Here is a 22,474-nt window from a genome sequence, read left to right as displayed (position 1 = left end):
AGGCAGACATACATTAACAGAAAAGAAACCAAAACATAATGTTTGCCATTTACACACGTTATACATCACAAATTGTTTCTTTCTTTGTAGCTATCAGCAGTCTATTACAGAAATTGCTAAATATCTGCCTTCCCTTAAACATTACTCTTACTCCTCAACAATATTCTGCAAGCATTGTTCTCACAATTCCCATTTATTTCTGTGTAATTTGCTTTTTCAATTATCTAAAGATCTATCTTCCAATTATTTTATCTCTTTTTATAATTTTTATTACTTCAAACAGAGTTGGTATAGACTTTGATGTCCATTTTCTAGCAATTGCTTTGGTGACAGCATATAGAATTAAACTTAATAAGGCCTTACTATTTCTAGGCAATTCATATTCTGTGTCCCAGCTCAAAAAATAATTTAATTGGTTATAGCCATTTATTCACCCAATATTTTTGACAGAGTGCTCTGTAGGACTTTTTAAAATCTGCCAGCTCATTATACTCACAAAACATATGTTCCCAGTGACCTCTTTCTTCTTCATCACACTTCCAACATTTGCTATCTACCCAAAGAAAAATTCTTTGAGGTCTACCTGGGGTATAAAAATACCTATGCAAATACTTCTGAGCAAAATCCTAAACCTTCTTGACTTTGTTGCATACTTGGGAGCAATACATATGCCCACCCATTATGTCTTGCAAATTGCTTTTCCAGTATCTCTTCCCAATCTTTTCTAACCTTTCATTTTTCTTTTATATGACCTACTAATTATCTCTTTGTAATAACAGCTTTTGTTTTAGATTCAGTTAAAATCTCCATTAGAGCAGGTCTTTCACTTAAGAATCCCCTCTCCATTTTTTCTTTGTCTATACTCCAATATCAGTCCCTGATAGGGAAGGCAATCTCGTGCAGTGCAAACATCTTCTTGGCCTCATAATAGTCTGTTGCCTTTCCCTCTCTAGTTATTTGCTCCCAATAATTTGGTTTCTTTGCCAGTTTTCTCCAGTAATTTCCAGTCCCCTCTTGCTTATTTCCTGTTGCCCTACTTGCAATCATCTCTATTGACAAAAATCTCCTTTCTCCAGTCCTGTCTTGGCTTAGTTCTTAGAATACTATTTTATGAATATAACATTCTCTGTCATTATTATTCTCCTTAGGGATCTGCATCCAAAATCCCACTCTCTCTCTCTATTTCTTAAATTCCCCTCTCCCGCGCTTCATCCTCCCATTCCATTTTGAATTATCATCTTATGATAGTGTTATGTATATGAGCCTTAACTGTCTAGCTCTAAAACATCCCTTCAATTCAGGTAATCCTAAATCACCTTGTTCTATTGGAAGGATCACTGTATCCCTCTTAACTCTTGCTCTCTTCCTCTCACAGATAAATTCCTTCAATTCTTTATTAATTATTGTCCACAACTTATAAACATATGCCTGACCTATAAACAAAACTAAATGGACTAAAAACATTTTCACTGCTTCTACCTTAGTATTTATATCCATAAACAAGAACTTCCAGTTTCTCACTTTTTGAATTATGTTTGCTTAGTCTCTTCCCACATATCCTTAGCTGACATAACAGAAACCTTTTAATCCATAATCCTAAATACTTCATCTTATTGTGTCTTCATAATATGGGTATTGCTGAATCAGTTTGTGTGTGGGTATGTAACTTACAGTTATAGCCTTTGTTTTATCTTCATTAATTTTATATCCCAAAAAGTTGAAACTGTCTCAAAATGTTTCACAAAACTGAGATGTCCTTTTCTGGATTAAACAGGTACAAAATAATATTATCTACTTTTTGATTGCCATACCAAATTACAGCCTTGCATTTCCAAGTCCCTTGTTTTCTTTGCCAGTGGTTCTAAACATACAGTAAATAGCAAAGGGAAAGAGGACACTTCTGCCTGGTTGCTCTATTCAAATACAACTTATCAGAAAGGAACTCTCCCATTTTAATTCTTGCCTCCAATCCTTCATATAGCCTCCTAATTAACCTTATTATTGTGTCAGAGTGCAAATGTTTCCATTGCCCTAATCATAAAATCCCAACTTACTCTGTCAAATGCTTACTATGCACGGTGACCCACCAACAAATGTGGCTTTTTCTTACATTCGGCTTCCCTCTAGATTACTGCTGCTCTATTAATGTTGTCAAATGTTTACCTCCCCTCCACAAAACCACACTGATCCATATCTTATCAATTTTGGTAACAATTTGGCCATTCTTTTAGCTATTGTCAACAAATTCACTTTATAATTATGGTTTAAAATTGAATACAAAGCTAGGTCTGATAGGTCTTTACTGCCTTAGGCAATACAGCCACCACAGTTTTCTTCCAAGAAGTCAATGCTTCCTCTCCTAAAATACTGTTAAAAAAATTCCAGATCTTTATCACTTTCTTCCTTCATAAACTTCCAAACCTCCACAATACACCTACCACCTGTTCCTGAAAACTTCCCTAAAGATTGATTATACTTCACTGTTTTTTTTTCTCATCTCTTTCTGTCTTAACTGTTAGCTGTTCAGCCTCATGTGCCTTTAAACTTGGCATAACTAAGTATTCCATAAATATTTCCATTTGTTCTCTTTCTTGATTTCCCCCACATTTCTCTGTTTTACACAAAAATTCATAAAATTTCTGAAATGTCTCTAGTACCAATACAGGATTTCTGGCTATTTTTTCTTGTTAGAGGATCCTTAAGTTTGGCAACAACTCTTTCTCCCTTCTCTTGCTTAAGTCATTTTGCTAAACGTTTTTTTTTTTTTTTGTGCCTTGGAGTTATTATTAAAAAGTACTTGCTTAATAGCAATCTTTCTAAAGTTATGTATATTATGCAGATACTCCTTCGTTTTATTTATAGCACTCTGCATTTATGCCTCTTCTTATTCTGCAGATTCCCATTATTCTGCAAGTTTTTAACCTTTGTCAGCCCCTCTAAATAATTTCTATTATTACTGATTAACTATATATCTTCCTGTTTATTTCTAACTTACTTTAAAACTCCATTTTCAGTTTATCCTAGTCACTAGATATAACTTCTGAAGATATTCTACCTTCCCTAATAATTCTCAAAAATTTCCACTACCCACTTCTTAAATTCCTTTCTTTTTAACAGATAGGAGGGAAAGTGCCAGTGTCTCATTTTTACTTCACTACCCTGCATTTTATTTTAGTTTTTATTGGTGCATGATCTGGAATAGTTATTAGGTGTGTGCCAAAGCTTTCAATGAAATGCACATTTTCCTTTGAAATATAACTTCTTTCTACCCAAGTCCAATTATTGCACCTTGGGGAATAATATGTAAATTCTGTCCAAGTTCCTGGGGTTGGGGGTTGGCATAAAGGTATAGGAGTTTACCTTACAGACACAAAGTACAGGGTTTGATTGTTACTTCTGAGGAAATTAGTTAGGCTTAACACAGCTAGCCTAGTACTTAACTATGAACCTACTACTAAATTCACATCTTCCATATACCAAATATTTTTATAACGTTCTTCAGAAATCTACCTCTTTTGTTACATTTCCCATTCTATGTACCCCAATGCAGCCTCGCTATTGCAAATTAATTTCCACTCCCTAAATATAAGTAATATTCCCTGCTGAAAGCTGATTATTTCTCCCCAAATCTTCTTAAGTTCTATAATAGCAGTTTCTGGTGGAATATAAATACATGCTAGTTAATCCTCCTCCCTCGCCAATATTCCCTTACTACCACAAATCTACCATTGTCTTTTTCCTCTTTTTTATCACTACCAGAGCCCATTTAGCAATTAGTATAATTATTCCCCCTTTCCTTTGTACATGACATTCTGCTGAATACCCACCCTCAAATTCTTTCTTTATGAAATTTACATGCTTATTTCTTTCCAAATATGTCTCCTACACCATTGCTATTTGCACTCTCATCGTCATCATCTTCTTTCGGCTGTTCCCATTAGGGGTTGCCACAGCAGATCACTTGTTTCCATTTCTTCCTGTCCTCTGCATCTTGCTCTGTCACATCAACCACCTGCATGTCCTCTCTCACCACATCCATAAACCTTATCTTTGGCTTTCCTCTTTTCCTGTTACCTGGTAGTTTCATCCTTAGCATATTTTTCCCAATATACTCAGCATCCCTCCTCAGCACATGTCCAAACCAACGTAATCGTGCCTCTCTGGCTTTGTCTCCAAACCTTCCAACCTGGGCTGACCCTCTAATATACTTATTCCTAATCCTATCCACCCTCGTCACACCCAGTGCAAATCTTAACATCTTTAATTCTGCCACATCCAGCTCAAACTCCTGCCTTTTTGTCAATGCCACTGTCTCCAACCCATATAACATAGCTGGTCTCACTACCCTCTTATAGACCTTCCCTTTCACTCTAACAGGTACTCGTCTGTCACAAATCACTCCTGACACTCTTCTCCACCCACTCCATCCTGCATGTACTCTGTTCTTCACCTCTCTTCCACACTCACCGTTACTCTGAACTATTGAGCCCAAGTATTTAAACTCATCCACCTTCGCCACCTCTACTCCTTGCATCCTCACCATTCCTCTATCCTTCCTCTCATTCACACACATATATTTTGTCTTAGTCCTGCTGACCTTCATTCCTCTTCTCTCTAGAGCATATCTCCATTTCTCCAGGGTCTCCTCCACCTGTTCCCTACTCTCACTACAGATCACAATGTCATCTGCAAACATCATAGTCCATGGGGACTCCTGTCTGATCTCGTCTGTCAACTGTCCATCACCATTGCAAATAAGGGCTCAGAGCTGATCCTTGATGTAACCCCACCTCCACTTTAAACGCATCCGTCACTCCCACCGCAGACCTCACCGCTGTCACACTACCCTCGTACATATCCTGTACCACTCTTACATACTTTTCTGACACTCCTGACTTCCTCATACAATACCACAACTCCTCTCTAGGCACCCTGCCATATGCTTTCTCTAAGTCTACAACAACACAATGCAACTCCTTCCGACATTCTCTGTACTTCTCCATCAACACTCTCAGAGCAAAGATTGCATCTGTAGTGCTCTTTACTGGCATGAAACCATACTGCTGATCACTAATCATCAAGTCCCTTCTTAACCTTGCTTCCACTGCTCTTTCCCATAACTTCATGCTGTGACTGATCAATTTAATCCCTCTGTAGTTATTACAGCTCTGCACATCACCCTTATTCTTAAAAATCGGTACCAAAACACTTTCTCCATTCCTCAGGCATCCTCTCACTTTCCGATATTTCATTAAACAATCTGGTTAAAAACTCCACTGCCATTTCACCTAAACACCTCCATGCTTCCACAGGTATGTCATCTGGGTCAACAGCCTTTCCATTTTTCATTCTTACTTCCTCCTTGCTAATCCATTGTACTTCATGATTCATTATCCCTACATCATTCAACCTTCTCTCCCTCTCATTCTCTTCATTCATCAACCCCTCAAAGTACTCTTTCCATCTCCTCAACACACTCTCCTCGCTTGTGAGTATGTTTCCCTCATTATCCTTTATCACCTTTACCCGCTGCACATCTTTACTAGCTCGGTCCCTCTATCTAGCCAATCAGTACAGGTCCTTTTCTCCCTCCTTAGTGTCCAACCTTTCATACAACTCTTCATATGCCTTATCCTTAGCCTTCACCACCTCTCTCTTTGCCATGCACCTCATCTCCCTATACTCCTGTCTACTTTCTTCATCTCTCTGACAATCCCACTTCTTCTTTGCCAACCTCTTTCTCTGTATACTTTCCTGTACTTCCTCATTCCACCACCATGTCTCCTTGTCGTCCTTCCTCTGTCCAGATGTGATACAAAGCACCTTTCTAGCCTTCTCCCTTACTAGCTCTGCTGTAGTTACCCAGCTATTTGGTAACTCTTCACTGCCACCCAGTGCCTGCCTTAACTCATCCCTGAACTCCACCTCACAATTACCCTTTTTCAATTTTCACCACTTGATCCTTGGTGCTGCCCTCACACTCCTCCTCCTCTTCTTGATAACCAACGTCATCCTACAAACCACTATCCTATGTTGCCTAACTACACTTTCTCCGGTCACCACTTTACAGTCTCCAATCTCCTTCAAACTGGCCCTCCTACATAAGACATAATCCACCTGTGTGCATCTTCCTCCACTCTTGTATGTCACCCTATGCTCCTCCCTCTTGTTAAAATACGTATTCACCACAGCCATATCCATCCTTTTCGCAAAATCCACTACCATCTGACCTTCTGCATTCCTTTGTTTAACACCATTCCTACCTATCACCTCCTCATCCCTCTCTGTTCCCTTCACCAACATGCCCATTGAAATCTGCTCCAATCACCACTCTCTCACCCTTGGGTACAGTCATCACCACTTCATCCACTTCACTCCAAAATTTTTCTTTCTCATCCATTGCACACCCAACTTGTGGAGCATACACACTAACAACATTCATCATTACACCATCAATTTCCAGCATCATAAACATCACTCTATCCGACACTCTTTTCACCTCCAAAACACTCTCGGCATACTGTTCCTTCAGAATAACTACTACGCCATTTCTCCTCCCATCCACACCATGATAAAACAATTTGAACCCACCTCTGATACACCTAGCCTTACTCCCCTTCCATCTGGTCTCTTGCACACACAATATACCAACCTTCCTTCTGTCCATCATATCAGCTAGCTCTCTCCCTATACCAGTCATACTGCCAACATTCAAAGTTCCAACCCTCACTACCACAGTCCTAGCCTTTCTCCTCTCTTCCTGCCTTCAGCCATGTCTTCTGCCTCTCCTCCTCCTTCGGCCAACAGTAGCCCAATTCCCACCAGCACCCTGTAGGCTAACAGTACTGGTGGCAGTCGTTGTTAACCCGGGCCTCGACCGATACGGTATAAAATTTTTTCTTGGCGTCTGCATAAAATGTTTTGGCGAAGATTTACACCGGATGCCCTTCCTGATGCAACCCTCCCCATTTATCTGGGCTTGGGACCGGCACAAAGAAATGCACTGGCTTGTGCATCCCCAGTGGCTGGGTTTGCACTCTACATTTCTTAATATAATTCCATACTCTTTCTTTTTTATCTGTATTTGTAAGGTCATTTATGCTCCAAGATGACTTGGCTAGCTTAGCCATTATGATAAAAAGCTATTGTTCCCACCTATTATACACTACAGTTTTTTTAATGTGTATTTCTAATTTTTGTATTACATGCACAAACTAATGTTTGTAAGGCTGATCTTTTAGACAGTATCACTATGTTTTAATGAAAGCCTAAACTCATTTTCAGAACACTCCCTCCCCATTAACTTAGAACAAATGCACAAAACTATGTACATCACCAAAAAGTGAAGTTTAATCCTCCAGATATGAATAAATGACCAAAATCAACCATAGGCATTACCTAACCCAAAATTAAGGTTACCTAAGGTAAAATGCATGCTACAGCCTGTGCTCCCCACTTACAGTGATTTTTGTCTGTTCTTTTGTAATCTTTGTTCCCCCTTACAGATGTAAAAAAGCAGTTTGTATGTTTTCAGGAAACATTAATTTTTAATCCTAAGAAAAAGTGCACTGGCTATCTTTAAATAAAACTAAACTGTACACTGTTCTATGAAATGCATTAAAGTGTTGGTTGCTCGGAAAGCTGCTATCTCTTATTCACGTTCCATAATTTCAAACTTTGTCACTGAGCTGCTTGCCATTGTACTTTTAAGCCCTATGATTTTCCTGGTAATGAATTATATCTTTTCAGTTTGTTTCAGGTGGCCTTTTCAAAAAAGACAAATGACCATGTTGGTTTCAATGAGATATATCAGCAAAATATATGAGATACATCTCTTTGGAGTGAGTACACATAAAATTAGATGGCTTATAAAATATATTTGCTTGCCTCTGATTAATATCCACACTGACCAAAGTTTAAATTGCTTACCTTTGCCTCCAGATCTTTATCATGCTGTCTTTTTTTAATATTGTCTCCACGTCTTTGACTGTGATGGGGTTATGATTTCACCATTTGCAACTCATAATTTTCTGTCCTTTGTCTGAAGTGTCAGGATGACAAACTTACTGGCATTAAATGTGAGGTCTTTCCCACTGCAGCAGTTCTGCAGACCATCTTGGAGAACCTCGATATCCTTCTCTGTAGTAATTATGAAACTCATTTGCCATCATTATTTGGGTATTGAGAGACAATTCCTATACATGGCTATATTAATTTTGAGTGAAGTTAATGACTTATTTTCCCTGATTATAATGGAAAACATATTCCATAATCTTGGAATGCTGTTTTTGTATCTTGCCACTTTTCTGTTATTATTTTCTACTTTGAACACTGGTTAGCCAAGATAGTCTTGGCACTCCCCTCAGTGTTTTCCAAACATAGAGTTTCAATTATATTGAATCAGACATTTCCGTACAAGCCCAGGATAGATCACATGTAAAAACAGAATATAATGAAAATTCATGAAGACTTTCTGAATAGTTTAAGTTTTTTAGTGCTTCCAGTACTAGGAGTTTTCTCATAAGGGGTCATTATATTTTTATGTTGTTTGAGGTGAAATGTTTACAGGCTGCACAAGTGACATTGTTTTATTCAGTAATGGGTCAAATCAGACAGGTATAAATTGGTACGTGATCTTCCCAGAATTACTTGACATCTAGAAATATATGGGTTATTTCTGTCTGACTTTGGTAGATACATGGTCAAATTTTTAAAATGGCTTACCATTGTCCCAGATCTTTAATGATGCTATTTTTTCTGCTACTGTCTCTAAATCTTTAATAATGCTGTTATAACAGTAAAAGTACAAATCATAAATATATTTTTTTGCCAAGTGCCACGATACCAGATTTACTGGCATAATTTACAGTGATGTGATTACAACTGCAGCAGTTCTGAAGGCCACATTGGAGAACATGTTCTGGCTTTCAGAATATCTTTTCACCTGTCCAAAGTTTAAGACCTGTAACTTTTAGTCCAAAAACCTCAAAAATGAAAGTCCAAATGAAAAAAAAATACTGTGAACCTTGAAACTTTCTGTAATAACACTAAAGCATTTTTGCTGGGGGCCTCTCCCCTGCACCACACACATACTATTTGCACACACTAACTCTATGATCCTTGTACCTGGGCATAAGGGAAATAGATTTAATCTGAGATTCCACAATCTCATACTTAGTATAGGTTTCACTGATCATGGTGAGTTTCTTGCTACCCAGGATCGCCATGTCATTTTCCCCCCAAAATTCAACAGGAACCTGAATATTTCACATATTTGTCAGCATACATGTTCTGGGTCTGCATTTGTTAGAATCTTACAAACTGCTGACATTCATATTACTGTTTGTCACTGCAGCAAATACAAAATATGTCAACATCAACATTTATATTTATTCTACTTTTTATTTACAAACTAAAAGCAATGTTTATTCCAAAATATGATTTTTCAAGGATTTGAAAAGTTCAGATAACTACTGTAAACTGCATATTAGAACTCAAATTTAAGACACAACTGTTCCTATAACAACTTAATATCCAAACGCCTACAAAATGTCATAAGTAACTAAGAGGAATGTTATACCCTGAGTTGTAACGTAGTGGTGGGGTGCAGCAGAGTGAGAAATTTGCAAATACAAATTTGATAATCCCGGCTACATCCCTGCTCCCCGATTCTCGATTTCGGACAGGAGGCAGACAGCGTCACTTAGTGCAGGTGCTTCATTTTCTTAGAAGCTTAGCAGTCATAACCCCATACTAATATTTATTTCTGTTTCTCAAACATGTATCGAGATTATTTTTTGAAGAAATACAAGAAGATGCCAGTCTGACAGCAGCAGAAATCCATAGCTCTGGTTAGATTTTAATATGCTGAGAGGAAATATACTATAATTTTTAGAAAAATCTAACTAAACGTATACAAAAAGTTAGATTAACTTAGACTATTATTTTCTAAAATGTAATACATAGTCAAGAGAATTTTTTAATTATTCCTGTCAAGAAGTTTTCTACAGGTCATCTCAAGATGAGCAACTCGAAGAACCCACACCAGGAGAGTGCAGTGAAGAAAGAACTACATCTTATAATAACAAACATCCAAGAACTGTCACTAAAAATGGACAAATTCGAAAACAAAATGGATATTATCAAACAAGAATACAGTAAACAACTGGAACTTCTAAATGGAATAGTAAAAAAAAATCTGAACAGATTCTTGCCTTAGAGGAAACATTAACTGAACTAGATACTAGAGTGACAGACAATGAACATCACAATGAATTTCTTCTGAAACAAAACACCAGGCTGAATGAGAAATTGGAAGACGTAGTAGATCAAGGAGGAATAACATAAGAATATATGGAATTCCTGAGAAAGAGGAGGGTGCTAACATGATTCAATTCCTCAATAAGTGGTTTCATCAGCACTAAACATGCCTGAATCCCTCTCTTTTGGAATTGAGAGGGCTCACTGGTCCCTGGCAAATCCAGTTTCATCTCTGAGTTCATCTAACCCCAGGTCTATAATAGTTAGATTTCTTTCCTCGCAAGACAGGGACTTGGTGCTGAAATCAGCTTGGACTAATTCCCCTATCAAGATGGATGAAAAAGTTATTCGTTTTGACAATGACTACATCTCTACAGAAGAAAGGAGTGTGTTCCTCTAAGTCCTTGAAAAAAGCCAATATTAAAGCTCAAATTCTTTTTCCTGCAAGAATAAAAATCACTTTGCCAGAAGGAGTGTGCATCTTTGATTCCCTAAAAGAAGCAGTAGAAATTATCCAAAAGAAGAAAATACTGTCGGACATAGAAGAAATGGAATGGTCATCCCAGAGTTTGAAGAGACAGACAACAAAAAAAATGGATGGTCTTTGAAGGAAGGAGCTAACAAAACTAAGAAACTAAAGGACAAATGAATAAATTCCTTCTAATTTTAAATGCTTTGTTTTATGAATCATAATATATTTGATTCTGGAAAGTCTCTATGCTGTAAGGTAATATGAACAATTTTTATTATTAACTTTCTCTTTTCCTTTCTATATCTACTTCTTCTAATTACATATAGTACTAAGTATTTAAATAGCATTCTCTCTCTTCTTTCTTCCTATTCTTTTTTGTTACCAATGTTCCTTTTCCTCTTTCCCCATTATAAGTACTTTACATACTTTTCCCTTTTAAATAACTACAAATGATGTATGTCTTCTAATTCCTCAGTAATAGTATAATTTAACTTAATACCAAAGTGCATTTTTTTCTATAGTGGGTCAGTGGTGGGGTAACAAGATATTTCTGATTAGTGTTTCTAACTAGATGTTTTAGACTCTTTGTTTAGATATATTTAAACATTAATGTAGTACATTAATGGTGCTTTATAGATAGCTAAATATAAGTTATATATATATATATATATATATATATAAGGGTTAATTTTTTCATGATGTTTTGTGAGGAAACTGGTGGTCTGTGTAACTGTTCTCATTGCAGAGATTCATGACATGCACTGACAAGGTGGCTTGAGTGTTTTTTTTTTTTTTTTGTTTTCTGTAAACTCTACAAGCTTCAAGATCTGAATTTCCAGCTGAAAATGCTTTTTTCCTTCTTCACTAGCGACAACTTCTGTTGTGCATGAGCCTATTTAGATACTTTTTAACAAGTTTATGAAGCTGCAGCTTGAGGAAACAGCAGTGATGACATCATTTGACCTTCTGAACTTGTTAAATGGTTGTACTTAGAATTCTTTTCTCTTGAAATTCTGTTATCCTTCACTAGATGCTTTAAATGGTAACTAATTAGTTCTGATAAAAGTGTTTAACTCCTTTGAAAATGCCTGTTCTCTTATGGAGGCATACATTCTGCAGATTCAAAGACAATATTAGTAACTAAATGACATCAAGTGAACTAGGATCTGCTTTAGAAAACTCATTATGCATACTAACATCAGATTTATGTTATATAACTAAACCTTTATTAAATAAACAGAGGGTTGTGAGGCCCCTACCCCCCCCCCCACTTCCTGATGAAAGATGTCAACATAGATATTGTTAATACATATGAGTAATATGTGTATAACTTCAAAATATAATAGTTATGTTGTAATAAATGTTATATATATATATATATATATATATATATATATATATATATTCAACAGATCCTTACATGAAAAATGTTAAATCGATGACTGCCAAAATGGTTAAATTATCTGATGTTTCTTGAAATGTCTTGGAAATAATGACAATCTTCTTAACCTTCAGCTTCTAATATTTATACATACTTTGATCTGATGTGTATTTCTGGCATATCTATGTATTAGAGGTGATATTTTCATATGTGACATTCATATAGCTTCAGATATATTGGACACTCATTCTAAAGTATATTTCATGGATTCAGATTTCTTTAGTTGCTTTCATAGTGCTTTTCTTTTTTGTTTTTATACTATATTCTAAGCAGAGATGGATAATTTGTGTTGCTTGGTATTGGAGAGGTGGTGGACAGATGGTTTAGTTAAATTTTTAACTAAACCAGAAACTTTATGTTTCATGTATGTGTTTGTAAATAGTTTTGGGTTTTTGAAAGTAGTGCTTAACATGTTATGCATCCATGATAAGTAAGTTTTCAGTAGATTTCAAGTCAACAAGGAAGAATAGGTCTTTCAGTTAGTAACACCATACACATTACAGTCAATGGCTTATAAATATTAATGGTTTGAACAATAATGTCAAAAGAACTGGTTTGCTTAAAAATATAAAAATGCATAAAGCCCAGATCATCTTTTTACAGGAAACCCATCTATTAAAAAAAGATCTACAAAAATACTAATTCAATGGCTATACCATTCTGGCTGATTCATGTTTTAGGACTAAAAGAAGGGCACTCTTATTCTATAGAAAAATACTTATACTATGCCAAGAATTATATATATGATTTCAGATAAAGATGGGATGCTAAGCATGTTTATTTTGGAAATTAATAAGAAGTATTATACTTTGATTAATACATACTGGATACCAGGAGTGAGTACTAAATATGTTGACAAATATCTAGACTTGATTACTTTAAATGCAAAAGGGGAAATTATAGCAACAGGTGATTTTAGCTGCCTATTATCAGGCAATGATACTTCTAAAAATGGTAAAATAAAACTAACATCTCAAGCCAAGAAGTTAAATGACTTTACAAACCAGATGAACCTTAAATATATACATGGTCTAAGAGAACATTATTCCTTATTCTATACTTATTATTCATATTAGTTTGGTACACAAACACTGATAAGGTCTTTGTATCAAATAATATATACTCTAAAATAAGTGGCATGTCTATAATGACTTGTCTACTTTTGGACCATAATGCTACAAACCTTATATTAACTACACATACAGATGATTTAAGATTTCTACAGAGAATTCCTGCTTACATAACTAAGTCAAATGACTGATACTACACTATGGGACACCTTTATAGTATATATATATATATATATATATATATATATATATAGTAGAAAAAAATCTTGGTACCTTAAAAAAGAAGAGAGTGGTACAAAGAACTTTTAGACTTACAAAAAATAAAAATGCACGCAAAACCAAATAACAAAGTAGCACATAATGAAATTACTAAGTTAAGTCAAAAATACTTAGCAGTTCTGAATCATAAGGTAGCCATAAACTTGGAAAATTTTAAATTACAATCTTATGCTGTAAATCCCAAATATCTACATAAAATAACGGTACGATCCAAAAAAAAAAAAAAAAAAAAAAAATCAAAATCTTATTGAGATTAAATATAAAAGTGATGGTTCAGTTAAGAGTACATCTAACTTAATGGGCATATTAAAAGTGTTCAAAAACTACTATCAAGATATAAATAACACACCACTTTTGGAGTCAGATAATGTAATAAATACTTTTATTCAAGAAAATATAACTACTAAGCTGTCAGTGCAACAAAATAACATATTAAATAAACACTAACAGAAGTGAAAGAGCAAATAAAAAATGTAAAAGATAATAAAGCTCCAGAACTGGATGGAATAATTCCTAACTATATGAGATATTTCGGTACTTGCATATTATCACAACCACAGTTTGTCAGAATTTGCGGCAGTCTCGGCAGGAAGTTAGTTTAGTGATAATGGAACGTTGCCGAGACCACCGTGAATTCTGACAAATTTAAAAAATAAAATTAAATTAAAACTTTTGTAACCTTTTTTTTTATAAATAACATTCCAATTAGTAAAGGTCCGCCTTAACTGATGCAAACCAGATTTATAGTGAGAATGTTTAATACAGTGTGGTTGCATTACAGTCATTTAAAAGACTTTATATTTTAAAGCTTGCACTGTTTTTGGCTTTATTTGTGGGTTTTTTTTTGTGATTGGCATGTTTGGTGGAAAGGGGTAGGATTATTAACATCATTTGCCGTTATGGAGTTTGTTATCTTAAAAAACAGTGGAACAAAGCAAGGGTAAGATTATTAAAATCACTTGCTGTTTTCTGATGGAGTTCGTTATCTTAAAAAAAGTTGAGCAAAATTTAAAACATTACTGTTTTTATAAATTTATGAAAGTGATGTTAAAACAAGCGTATTGTGACAACCACGCACTGTCAGCATTCATGCCATTCTAAGCAACACATTATTTAACTGAGAATGGAATGTTGCCGTGAATGCTGACAGTATGTGGTTGCGATAATACGCAAGTACCGATTTTTCCTGAATATATAACAAAGAAAATAATGAGTGCCTTTACTATGGTTAAGCAAAAATATATAACACCCCCATCGTGGAACTACTCCATTACCTCCCCCATATTAAAACAAGGTAAGAACCCAAAGTCTTAGGATTCATATAGGCCAATTTCATTACTAAACACTGATTATAAAATTTTCATGACAATATTAGTTAATCGGATAAAGAAAATATTACCTAGTCTAATACATAATGATCAGACAGGGTTCATTATTCATAGAAAAGTGTAAGACAACATTAAATTACTATCATTAATAGACATAGCATGCAAATACAAAAAACAACTAACTATTATCAGCCAAGACATAGAAAAGGCTTTTGATTCTATTAGTTGTCTTCTCTACAAAGAATTCTGACTTGTTTTAAATTCTTCTCAGATTTCATCAACTTATTAATGAAAATTTATAGTGGGGTACAAGCTTATGTGAAAATTGGATCATGTCTACCTTCACCACTAGAAATCCTCAAGGGAACTAGACAAGGTTGTCCTTTGTCACCATTATTGTTTGCTATTTCAATGGAGCCTTTTGCTACATATATTAGAAACAAGCAAAATATAAAAGTCTTTCAAATTAATAAGGACTATTGTCCTAAGATACAATTATTTGTTGATGATATGTTGTTAACATTGAGTGATACTGATGGTGCTTTGCATGATGCTATAAATACCTTAAGCAAGTTTGAAAGAATTTCAAGGCTTAAATTTAATCATAATAAATTCAAAACATTACTAATTAACAAAAAGATTAAAAAAAACTAAGAGAGAATAGCCTTTTTATATGGGAGAATGATGTATTAGAATATCTGGGTGTCAGTATAAAGAATACATGGAAAGAGTCTGTTAAACTAAACTATAATGATTTAATAACCACCATTAGGGAACAAATCAAAAGATGGAATAAAATATTCTTCACAGTGGAGGATATGCTCTCTTTAATTAAAATGATAATTGTACCTAAAATTTTGTTTTGTATACAGTCATTGATACTACCCCTTCCAAAAACTTAATTTAGAAAATTAGATTCCATGCTACTTAAATTTTTGTGGTTCCCCTTAAAACCTATGATTGCATATAAATGGCACATTAGAGTTTGGAAAAGTAATGGGACAGCATCCCCTAGCTTAGATCTTTATTCCAAATCAGTTATAATTAATGTAATATTACATTGGATCACACCTACCTATATATCTGTCTGAAAAACAAAACATGACATTCATATAACTGATGTCAGAACTAAAGAAAATCAGTTTAAGGAACAATATGGAATAAGTACAGTTCATTGGCTTTTACATGAATTTTGTTTATTTAATAAGACATTTGACATTTGTCTTATGGCATTAATCAAATATTTAATAACTTTAAAAATATAATTGATTGTAATTAAAACATTAAACAATTTCTATTCTTTATATTGCCTATAGCATACTCCCCTGATTGCCTAGATTCTTTCAATATCAATGTGATGCAAAAATTAAAGGAAAATAAATTGATATTCTGGCATCAATTTATTGAAAATAAGAGTATTAAGCCACTAAACTCTCGTTTATGTAGTTTTGATAATAGTCAAGATAGTTGCTTGTTTATACACTCATTATAACAGTTTATAGAAAACAAAATGAGAGTATCAAATCAGCCTAGAGACTGAATCTATACCTAGTTTGATTCAGCTTTTTATTAGGTGTCTTGAAAAGACAGATAATCAAAAATTAAGTATCTCACCTATCTATAAGATACTAAGAGAAGACACTCTGAAGTCTGACTCAGATTTTTTGAATTACTATATAAAGATTAATGGATAATAAATATCTGATGAATCCAAAAAATTGTTATTGAATTATACGTATGATACCACTTCTTCATTATATTGGAGATTGTATACATGGAATCTTATGAACAGGAGTTTCTATACTCCACATAAAATAAATCTTGTGCTAAAAACAGTGAAAGTAATTGTTGGCAACGTGATGTATTACTAGAGGCCAAATGGGTTCACATGTTCATTGAATGTAGAAATGTTGTTCAACACTGGAAAGACTTCAGATATTTGTAAATGCTGTATGCTCTGATAACTGTCATATTTCTAACTCACTAACCCTATTCAATGTTCCTATACCTACTGTAATACCAAAATCTCAGATTCAGTTACTCTGGTCAATTCCTGCAATTGCTAGAAAAGTTATTACTTTGAACTGGAAAAGTAAACAATAGTTGATGTTCAAAAATTGTATTAATTTAGCAAAAGTTGTTTGTAAAAAAGAACCGCAAACATTTGTTAATAGAACTCATGACATTACTTACAAAAAACAGCATGGCAAAAATTGGAAACCTTTTTAACAAATACCGATAACTTCTCATGGATAAAATGACTGTTTATCATGGATGAATGTAAATATTGTAAATAGTTTTGTAACTGTTTTATTGTATTTGTTATATGTACATTTGCGGGTGAATCTGAAGTGTATTAACCCACCAGATGCACAGTAGCAAGCCCCACCCAAACCCCGCCTGCGACCATTTTGACTGCACCGCCCACCGTTTGATTGAAAGATGCCACCAAAACACAAGGTAATATAGACCTATAAACAGATTAGCAAAATTATAAAGAAAATACAGAAAACATTATACGTATATACATGTAACAGTAATTATATGCTTATTGCAAAATACATGTATACTGTTTTACTTTGATTAGAACCAAGGCCCAGACTTGCCCAACTTAAAGATCTTGACATTAAGTTTTGTATATCAAAATATTTGACTGTTAAAGGGGTGTGTTTATATTATGAATTTTGTATCTGTTTTGGCAGAACTTATGACTATTACAGTATGTTGTAAGTTAGCAGCCACCCTCCCCCGAAAGCAATGATCGTGATTTTTAACAATGCACAGCTTTGTGCTGTAAATTTTTGTTACAAACTTTGATACTTAAAATGTGAGATCTATTAATTTTAAATGGAAAATTTATTTTTTGGTTTTGTGTCGAGTAACCTGTTTACAAATTTGATGTTGGTTGCTTGTAGTACAGATGGCTTTAAAACTGCAGGGAAGGATTTGAAATTTATTGTTCTTTAAGAAGTTTTGGTATAGGATGTTCTAATGGAAGGTAGAGCCCTATTTATTTGTAGCATGAGCGTGTCTAGGATTACAAAAAAAGAAGGGTTACTTTATTAAATACTTTTACACGAAGAATTGGTGCACTCTTGGTTTTGTTGAGCTCAAACTTCGTTCCAACATATTTTTATCTTATTTGCATTTTACAAAAACAGATCTTTCTCTGTTTGGCACGTTGACAGGAGAAAGGATTTCATGTCTCAGATCGTGTGTGTAGTGTAGTTAAGTCATTTAAGTGGGTTTGTTGATAGGAACTCTGTAATTTGTACTCCTCAGCTCCAAACCAGTGAAGGTTTCAGTTCCCTTGTTTATAGGGTTACCATCTGTCCCACTTTGTGAGGGACAGTCCCTCTTTCAGCAGTTGTGTCCTGCGGAAAAAAAAAATTTGAAAAAATGGCAAATGTCCTGAGATTTTAGGACAAAAGTTTTTTGTAAGTTTTCTTAAATAGTTGCATAAAAGTTATTTGTAACCCTAAAATGTTATAAAAATAGCATAAGCAACTCAAATGCTACAAGAATAAGCTTTTATTTTATTTTGGCAAAAAAGTGGAAGTTCTATCTTTTGTACTGGCTATGGGTATGTTTTGTCCTGCAAAATCTGACATGTCTACAAAAAATGTCCCACTTTGGGCATTTGAAAAGGTGGCAACCCTACTTGTTTAGTGTTATTTGCGTAGAGTTTTCAGGTGACTTAATGAGTAATGGTAATATCGGAGTCTGGTGACAGACAGTAGCTTGCAGGAGCATGCATCCCCTCTAGTTGATTTTTTTTTAGCAGACATGCTAGTAAAATTTGCAGTGATGTGACCAGAAGTAGGATCTCCCACTTTTCTCCAACAGATGTATGATGTACAGACTGTTAAGTCACTTGAATAACCCTAAATACAGAAAACATTATATTCCTATACAGTAATTATATGTAATGTGAATGTCACCAAAACACAGTAATTGCACAAAAAGATTAGACAGATTATAAAGAAAATATTGCGTATAACTTAAAAATGCAGATGCGATTGATGTGAAATAAAATCAGCAAAGTTAATCCGGGTAAAAGTACAAAGGCAAGTACTGTTTGTACAGTTACATTTATAATCAAAAAACACCTAGACACTTAGCATGTGCTTATTTCTTTACTTCGCGAACTTAATCGGGGCAAAAAAAAAACAGATAACTAGGCACAATGTGTGCCCTTGTTCCGTTCATTGTCTTGAATTGCTTCTTGCACATAGCTTCCACAGAGACAATGAACCGAACAAGGGCACACATAACACAAGTTATGAAGCTACTCATGATTAAGTCATAAATTAATGTGATATGACTAGATGCAACACCATGTTAATGTTATTTAAATGGAAAGACCATAATTACTCGATTCAACACCTTTATGCAGTGCCTTATTGTTTGAATGGAAAGGAACTTGCATATTTTGGGATAAAGTAGTTTTTCTGACTGCTACGGCAGGAGCCAAATGAATATTCATGCAGGTGCGGGGTCCGTGCGGCTGGAGGCGTGTTTGGGGCGGGATTTGCTACTGCGCATCCTGCGAGGTACTACACTTGAGATTACCATTACTCGATGCAATACCTTTATGTAGTGCCTGTTAAACATGGCATTATTAGCACGTGTTTGTGTTTTTAATTCTACTGTTTTTGCTACTACACGGATTTACCGTTACATCAGCATTGCGTGTCAATCACGGTATTGCAGTTGTTAATCTCCGCCCTACTGCATGTCAATCACGGCGAGCACGGCGCGAACTCGGTAGTGGGTTAATACACTTCAATTTCGCCATTTGCGTATGTTTGTAATGAACGCAAAATAAAAAAAAATGTATTTGAAAAAAGAAATAACAGAAACCGACATCTCTAAAACACACAGCAGCACTCCTCCTGCTCTCATTAATTTTACCTTTAAGGTTTTGTATTAACATGAATTTTCTAAAGGGAATGAAGTCTGAATCTCAAATGTCTGCCATTATTTTCTGACGTCTTCAGCGTCAATAATTTGCCATAAAAACGCAATTTTATAATGAACAGGTCAAAATTATGAGAAAAAATCTGAACATTTGCGAAAATCTTATACAGTTGAGAGGCTAAGTATTCCGTTCTATAAGATAATTAACATGTACTGCAGCATTTCCATGTTGAATATCACAATTTAGTCTGTAGACAATCTACGTTAATACAGCACTGTTATTCTAGCATATTACTAACTACCAGCGTTTAACAAATACCCCAATTTTAAGTGGCAATCTCTTTTTTAGTTTTCAGGCTTCTCCTCGTAGTGCGGCATGCTTCGAACAAAACAGAACGATACAGCATGGAAAAGTGATGCAAAACACGAAATGCTTACGCAGACAGCATCATAGCCGTAAACGTAAGGGCAGACACGTGGTATTAGCAAATTCTCTTCATACAGGAGAACTCACTCAGTTGTAGGCAAGAGTTAAGTTCCCGCCGGTGTTACCCCTGGTATTGGTTTGCTAATAATACTGCTGCGCCATAAAGCCATTTGTGCTGTAATTGGAAACTTAGAAAAAGGGTAAGCAAATACGTAGCTTAGCTGTTTAACACGAGAAATAAACGGTTTAGTGTACCGAATTATTTACTTGTTTGGAATGTTTTTATTTTTGGCGTAGCAGTGCGGTGGTGTTGCCTTTTAAAGTAACAAGAGGTAGTTGTGGGGTTGTCTGGAAGTATTTATGGCAAATGTGGGATTTTTTTTTCTAGTTATAGAGTGGCTGCCGGTATATGGGGTCTTAACAGTGTGTGTGTTTGTAACTCCTCCCCAGTGTTATTATGCGGCACAATTTTGAATTACTTTCCGGAGTGGTCATACTGGTTGGGTACCTGTTTTACTATCTTTGATACGGTTGCCAATAAACAGAATTTTGAATATGGCCACAGATGTCACCGTTGGGGAAATATTTGTTAACATAAGCGTGTTCGGGGGAGTGTCTGTCGTTCCTGTTGTCGCAATGGTGTATGTGTGAATTAAGCATTGTAGTATGATTAGTTAATTGTTTTCAAGATACATTACTACTGCCTTCCTGTGGTTGAAAAGATGATGTTGAATAGTACAAAGACAATGTAGCATAGTTTATTTTCTAGACAGGACAGTTTTCCTTGCCTTGTAGGACTTGCACTGCTCCAATCAGACATTATAAGGGGTCTGGGTACTGTCAATTATCATTTGGCCATCGTCATACCTTCACGAAAGTCCAGAAAGTCAGTCATCCAAACTATCTAATTTCCAAAGTCATTCCCATTAAGTCCAATAAATCTTGATCTCCCTTTATTCATATCTCGTATCTCATCAGAACCATTATCAAATACCCCTTTTGGCATTTTATTTGTCTGAACATATTGCACAACTTGAGAGACCTCAGAGATTCAAAACTGAACAAAGGTCTTTGAGACATTGGTCTTTTATCAGAAGAGTGTCAGCCCTTTATCTGTACTCATTCTCGTACAGACTCCTTGGAGATCTTTGCCGCCTCTTTCTTCCCATGAAATATCCAACCCTATTTGATCTCCCGTTCCTTTGCAGAACTTATGGTACATCAAATACTCTGTTAAAAGAACTAAACTTTCATCAGCAGATACGTAAGATGCTTTGGTGTGGTGGTTTCATGTCCCTCACCTCTGGAACAAACTTCCACTACATGTCAAGCAGAATATCACCTTTTCCAGTTTCAAGATGAAACTAGATAATTGGATAGGCAGTCTCAAAATTTCTCCCAGACTGCCTTGTTCTCCTTGAGGCTAGAGAGAAATTTTGAATAGTTTTTTTTTTTTTTGGCTAGGCTAGAAATGGATTACAGACTGCTTAGTACTTAACCTATGAAACTACGGGTGAATAATTTACATTGTGTCTGTCTGACTGCACCTATACTTAGGTGCTCTCTCTGATTCTACTCTTGAGATTTGGGTTATTTAGGTAAATGTCAGAGTTGTTTCAGACCAGAGTATGTTAATTCATGTTCATCATTTAGGTTCCATAGTTAATATTACTTTTGTGTTTTACTGTTACTTGTAGTATGAGGCTATCCCTTTAGTAGTTTTTCATTATATATTTTATCTCTGTGCCCTATGTACAAAAAAAAAGGTTTTTGGACACAAGTGTTCCCAGCCAGCATGAAGTCTTCACTGTAACTAAATATGAAAAAGAGCTGAATGTTGTAGCATGAGTTACTTGTTTGTAAACTGTCTATATTGAAATGGGTCAAACTAAGGATAAATCAGTCATATCAGTAGAAACCTACACATTGTAATGTGCTAGACTACTAGTAATAGTTCTCCAGATCAGCAGCATAGTTTTAATCTATGAACCTTTAAGTACAGTGCATTTCTTTTTTCTAGTTTTTAAAACATATAATACTTTATATATCCCAATTGTTTATATTACCTTTTAATTCTGCATAAAGTATGTTGTTGGCGTTTCAAGTCAGATTGCATATTGATGCGCATTAAGTAAATGTTTCATTGTAGTTCTTTTCTTCAGTATAACTGACCTCCTTTAAAATCGTAATATTTTAGTTCATCTGTTGGACCAGTTGCTGTATCTTTGGGTTGTAGTTCCAGAATTTTGGCAAAGTACTAGATTTTTCCCTTTCTGC

At 35.0% G+C, this 22,474-nt stretch overlaps 1 protein-coding gene across 1 annotated transcript in view; it reads left to right on the top strand.

The window, feature by feature from the left end:
- Positions 1-20,251: 20,251 nt before the first annotated feature.
- Positions 20,252-22,474, top strand: part of CTPS1 (CTP synthase 1) — a gene marked incomplete in the record, with an annotated part of 606,469 nt that continues 604,246 nt past the window's right edge. The window contains 1 exon segment of the mRNA XM_044060229.1: positions 20,252-20,397.

Source organism: Protopterus annectens, chromosome 1.part2 (assembly GCF_019279795.1).
Source record: "Protopterus annectens isolate FY-2018-M chromosome 1.part2, PAN1.0, whole genome shotgun sequence".
In the NCBI taxonomy this organism is placed as follows: Eukaryota; Metazoa; Chordata; order Ceratodontiformes; family Protopteridae; genus Protopterus; species Protopterus annectens.
Note: the sequence above shows the minus strand (reverse complement) of the source record. Positions and strands in the feature narration are given on the sequence as shown.